The sequence below is a fragment of the Pseudophryne corroboree genome, chromosome 1 (genome assembly GCF_028390025.1).
Source record: "Pseudophryne corroboree isolate aPseCor3 chromosome 1, aPseCor3.hap2, whole genome shotgun sequence".
In the NCBI taxonomy this organism is placed as follows: domain Eukaryota; kingdom Metazoa; phylum Chordata; class Amphibia; order Anura; family Myobatrachidae; genus Pseudophryne; species Pseudophryne corroboree.
In genome coordinates, this window is record NC_086444.1 from 546,790,465 (window position 1) to 546,796,713 (window position 6,249).

General features: G+C 48.4%; 2 pseudogenes; one reads left to right on the forward strand and one right to left on the reverse strand.

Annotated features, from left to right (window-relative positions):
* Positions 1 to 982: 982 nt before the first annotated feature.
* Positions 983 to 1,101, reverse strand: LOC134939168 (5S ribosomal RNA; annotated as a pseudogene).
* Positions 1,102 to 2,676: 1,575 nt separating this feature from the next.
* LOC134948091 (5S ribosomal RNA) lies at positions 2,677 to 2,795 on the forward strand (annotated as a pseudogene).
* The last annotated feature ends 3,454 nt before the right edge of the window (positions 2,796 to 6,249 follow it).

The following is a 6,249-nucleotide window of genomic DNA, read 5'->3' on the forward strand; positions in this document are numbered from 1 at the left end:
TATTAAGGTCACTTGATAATATAGTGCATGTACAGAAGAGAAACAGTATGGCTATTGTGCAGAACATGAAAAAGACTGTCTTATAGATGCGTCCTCATACACTGAGCATCTTTACATCATACAGTGCGAGACACCCAACACTACTGAGACAATCTGAGATGAGTAGTATACCATATTTTTATTTACATTTTGTGTCTTAATATCGTCCCTCATTCCGAGTTGATCGCACCAAGCAACTTTTTGCTGCTGGTGCGATCAACTAATCTCCACCTATGGGGGAGTGTATTTTAGCATAGCAGGGCTGCGATCGCTTGTGAAGCCCTGCTATGCTAAAAAAGTTTCACACAAAACAAGACCAGTCCTGGACATACTTACCTTGTGCGACGGGTCCAGTGATGAGGGTCACGGCTTTGACATCAGACATCTGCCCTCCGTTCTGCAAAAAGGAAATAAATCTGCACAGGATATCACAATTTCAGTTAAGTAATTTGGAGTATTATGTATTAAACCAACATAAAGGCCTACTCAAATAATAAATTCAGAAAATAGTTGGTGGTGCTCCAGGAGGATAGTTATAACAACTATGAAAAAACAAGTATGGTCCTTTAGAGAGAACAAAGAACCAAAAAAAGCAACTATAGGCCTTTTCCTGAGCACACTTGAAAAAATTGTAATGATGAGATTATTAAAAATTAACATTTATTAATATATACTTAAGAAAAAACAAGAGCTGGCATTAATAATTAAAGAGCATAAGTGTTTGCCAGTACCAATGTACCTGTTATAGGCAAAATTATAATATAGGTGAGCGAAAATAAATGAACCCTCATACATGGAGAAAATTCATACATATCCTCTCTAATCAGGAATTTATATGAATGAGGTCACTCCCTCGAGTCCGATATAATCTGACAAATGCTATTGACCTGAGATCAGATTGATGTAATGAGTCCCAAGTTGCTTAAACTGTTGGAGAGTAAAATACCTACGGTACCCAGTATTCCCTGGTGGTTCCCCATCCAGGTACTGACCAGGCCCTGCAGTGCTTGGCTTCCAAGATCAGACGAGTTTGGGCATACTCAGTGCGGTCTGACCGTAGGTGAAATTGTCTCCTAGGCGCATCGTTTTCCGATTGTATTGGGACCCAGAATCAATCACGAATTAATTGGATATTAGATTATATATGGTCAGAAATGAGTATGATAATAACACAATGGTCTTATAAATTTCTGATCGTGGTAGACTTCAAACAATAGTGCTGACTGTGCAGACTTGAGATTGATATTATCAAAGAAACAATTGTGCTCCTAATCGGCCTAAGCAGCAGGAGGGCTTAATAGTGCCCACAATGGTGGAATAATAAAGAGTCTATTACAATTGTGCTCCAAAAGAGCCCAAGCAACAAATGGGCTTAGTAATCTCCACAATAATCAGGACAATAGAAAATGTGTATACAGTATAGTAATTATCAGTAGTATTAATTAGAGCATATATGATAATTGCAGATTGCAGATGTCCCTTATGAGAGGGTTACTCCCTCTCCACCCTTACCCAGTAGTTATGCACCAAAAGGAAAGTTGAGTATAATACTCATGGGGATATGAAAAGAATTTATATATCACAAAATAAATTCCTCAGGTTTCCCCTAATGAATGGGGAAATGTATGGTGAACCCTTTGGGAAAATAAGGGGGGAGCCGCAGGTCGGGCAAGGAGAGTCCGTTTTCGGCCAGGAGCCGATGACTGTCTTACCCAACCTCTTGTGGAGACCCTCTAGCCGGTAGACGGGACAGGAATCGAGGAGTGAGGCGCCGGCGGCCACGGTCCGTACGACCGGAAGTTCGGGCGCCGGGATCGGAAGTGACGCGTGTTTCGCTCTGAGAGCTTGATCACATGATCAAGCTCTCGGAGCGAAACACGCGTCACTTCCGGTCCCGGCGCCCAAACTTCCGGTTGTACGGACCGCGGCCGCCGGCGCCTCACTCCTCGATTCCTGTCCCGTCTACCGGCTAGAGGGTCTCCACAAGAGGTTGGGTAAGACAGTCATCGGCTCCTGGCCGAAAACGGACTCTCCTTGCCTGACCTGCGGCTCCCCCCTTATTTTCCCATAGGGTTCACCATACATTTCCCCATTCATTAGGGGAAACCTGAGGAATTTATTTTGTGATATATAAATTCTTTTCATATCCCCATGAGTATTATACTCAACTTTCCTTTTGGTGCATAACTACTGGGTAAGGGTGGAGAGGGAGTAACCCACTCATAAGGGACATCTGCAATTATCATATATGCTCTAATTAATACTACTGATAATTACTATACTGTATACACATTTTCTATTGTCCTGATTATTGTGGAGATTACTAAGTCCATTTGTTGCTTGGGCTCTTTTGGAGCACAATTGTAATAGACTCTTTATTATTCCACCATTGTGGGCACTATTAAGCCCTCCTGCTGCTTAGGCCGATTAGGAGCACAATTGTTTCTTTGATAATATCAATCTCAAGACTGCACAGTCAGCACTATTGTTTGAAGTCTACCACGATCAGAAATTTATAAGACCATTGTGTTATTATCATACTCATTTCTGACCATATATAATCTAATATCCAATTAATTCGTGATTGATTCTGGGTCCCAATACAATCGGAAAACGATGCACCTAGGAGACAATTTCACCTACGGTCAGAACGCACTGAATATGCCCAAACTCGTCTGATCTTGGAAGCCAAGCACTGCAGGCCCTGGTCAGTACCTGGATGGGGAACCACCAGGGAATACTGGGTACCGTAGGTATTTTACTCTCCAACAGTTTAAGCAACTTGGGACTCATTACATCAATCTGATCTCAGGTCAATAGCATTTGTCAGATTATATCGGACTCGAGGGAGTGACCTCATTTATATAAATTCCAGATTAGAGAGGATATGTATGAATTTTCTCCATGTATGAGGGTTCATTTATTTTAGCTCACCTATATTTTAATTTGGCCTATAACAGGTACATTGGTACTGGCAAACACTTATGCTCTTTAATTATTAATGCCAGCTCTCGTTTTTTCTTAAGTATATATTAATAAATGTTAATTTTTAATAATCTCATCATTACAATTTTTTCAAGTGTGCTCAGGAAAAGGCCTATAGTTGCTTTTTTTGGTTTTTTGTTCTCTCTAAAGGACCATACTTGTTTTTTCATCTGCCCTCCGTTCGCCTGGACACGCCTGCGTTTTTCTTACCACTCCCCAAAAACGGCTTCAAACGGTCAGTTGACGCCCCTGAACACCTTCCTGCTGTCACTCTTCTTGCGGACTCCGCTGCGACTGCTTTCTTTGCTGTCAGCGTCGTCGCCCGGCGCAACGACGCACGTGCGCAATGCGCATGCGCATTCCAGACCCGATCGCACCGCTGCGAAGAAGTGCAGCATGTGATCGGGTCAATCATCACAAAGAAAGCAAAAAGACGCTCACAGGGTACAACAGATGCTAAATTGTGACTTTAAATGCACAGTAATTGGTATAACACATCTACAATGACAAAGATGAAACAGCAGAACTTGGCATGAGAAAAAGCTGATAGTATACAATATACAATCAGAAAAAAAATAAAAATGGGGGATACTGTTTTAATGACATTATATAAACCACTTGATCTCAAAGTTGAAGTTCCATTCATTAGGCAAGGTTCAGGAGAACGAAATGACAGGCATAGGAATGGAGAGAGTTAAACCTCCTGTGATGGGTGTGGACATAAGGGGTTATGAAAAGTACAGCCAATGGTAGATAGGGGAGGGATCAGTATATAGAGCGTGGTATAGGTCATCTAGGGGTCTCTCTCTGCTAGTTTGCCTTCTAGCTGGTGAGTGTTTCTCAGTTTTAGAGCATTTCATTAGGGATTTAAACAGGTTATATATGAGGTAAATTTTCTGTGTGAGAAGTTTATTATAGTTTACAACAGTATGGTTAGGCTACTGGGGTCTCTCTCTGCTAGTTTGCCTGCTAGCTGGTGAGTGTTTCTCAGTTTTAGAGCATTTCATTAGGGATTTAAACAGGTTATATATATGAGGTAAATTTTCTGTGTGAGAAGTTTATTATAGTTTACAACAGTATAGGTATAGCTTGTGCCCGGTGTTATTTGCCCTCCTGCTCCCCCTCGCCTTCCAGTGCATTCCCTGAAGGCAGGTGCTGCTTGCATGGCCGCCTCTCGCCCCCACCATTCGTCCGGGGCTCCATCTCGTTACCGCTTTGAGGGCAGGGAAGAGGGAGCCTCGGCTGGGCCTATGTCCATAGTTCATGGTTCCCCATTCCCTGGCGACGGCGCGCGTACCCGCACGGCGGTTGCCAGGCGGACTCGGTCTCCCCTGCCCCAGGAGTTTGGTCCGGAGGTAATCTCCGGCCGCGGATGGCGGGCGAGATGCGGGGCACAAGAGAGGGGAGGTGAGGTGGCCGGGCCTCGGCCTGCACCTCCACCTCCTGAGGTGCCGGAGTTGCAGACCCGCGGATGCGCGCATGAGCGGGCAACATACCAAAGCTCCCGCCATCCCGCCCTCCGTTTCAAGGGCGCAGGCAGATGCCGGCCGAGGGCGCCAAGGCAGGCGGAGTGCGGCGGCTGGGCGGGGAAGGGCTTTTGCCGGGGCTCGGGCGGCAGCTGCAAGGGACGTGCGCGGCCGTTCACTCAGCTAGTGGTGCCGACCGCGCACATATATGCGCAGCGGCGCCACAAGGCTCTGAGTCTCCCCCGCAGTCTCCCTTACAGCCGGAGTCCGACTGGGGGGGCAAGGGGGGGCATTTAATGATAACCTCACTGGGCCCCATACGATTGCCTTCCCTGCAGCCGGAGGGAGCTCCGGGCTGCAGGAGGAGGGCACGCGTGCCAGGGGCAGCTGCAGTGGCAGCTTATTGGGTGAGCGTGGGCGCAGGGCATATGGGGGAGGCGAGGGGCAGAGGAACAGGCAGGAACACGCAAGGGGGGCCAGCGGGTCAACAGGGGTGCAGGCAGACTATATACCAGTGGGGCCCTTCTCGACGACCACCAGATGGTAGGCCAGTAGGCGGAGGGTGGCTTTCACGGGGGCCTCCCCCGGTCGTGGCCACGAGTTTGGGGGCAGTCAGGAGGCCTCCGAGGAGTTAGCCTCAGCGCTGTCATCGTTGGTAGCGGCATTGGGCCCATTGATCGCAGCCGCATCTCCGGGGACAGCGAGGCGTTCAGGCACGCGCACAGTAGCTGGGGCGTCCTTCACGCCGACGGGGTCGGTAGTAGGGCAGATAGCGCACGCTTATCATGACCTGGAGGTGGCCGCGGCGCAGTTAGCCAACCAACAGGTAGGAACAGAGCGCGGACGCCAGTCGCGGGCAGAGGTACCCCGAAATAGTAGGCACGCTCCGGGAGTGGTTTCCAAGTCCCGTGCTTTGTCATCTTTTTCAGGTGTTCGTGGTGAGGCCACAGTAGATGTGAGCGAAGACGAGGACTTCGAAGTTTTTCCACAGCGGGAGCATCCGAGTGGTCGGCAACGTCAGGTGAAATGGAGGACTCGGCATCGGGCTCCTCCGCATGCTCTAGTTCTGTCAGTTCTCCTCTCCTTCATCCCTATCATCGCAAGCGTCCGAGGTTAGTAGCATGACTAGAGCAAAGAAGCGGGCGGCGAGGTACGCAAAAAAGGCGGCAGGGCAGCGGGAGAAGCGGAAGAGGCGCAAGCGGTAGCGCTCGCAGGGCCAAGAAGCGCCGTAATTTGCCCGGAGTGGTTCACTGCAACTATACAGCAGGGTTGAGGAGTTTGCGGGATAGCTGCCGGAAAAAAAAAATCAGTAGAGGAGATTACATGGATCTGTTCGTGCTGACTAAGGATGCAAAGGAGTATAAGGCAGCGAAGGCTAAGAAGGGCATAGGAGCTGAGGCTTTCCGTTCGTTTGACAACTGGCTGGCTGGTTTCTGCGTCTTTGCGGCGTGTTATCTGGAGGATAGGCCGGATGAACATATGAACATCATCCGGTACTTGCACCTGATACACGACATGCAACGAGCATCAACAGGAGTAGAATGGCGAATGTATGACGAGAAGTTTCGGGAAAAGCAGGACTGCTTGCAGATAATTGATTTTAGATGCAAAGACGTGGAGGTCTGGATCCAGGTCACCCGGACCACTCAAGCTGCGAAGGAGTCCCGGAATCCGGGGGCGGATGGGCAGCGCACTGGGTCATCCGCCCTGGGGTTTAGCGCGGCGGGGGGGGGGGGGGGCGGCCAGGAAACGAAGATCG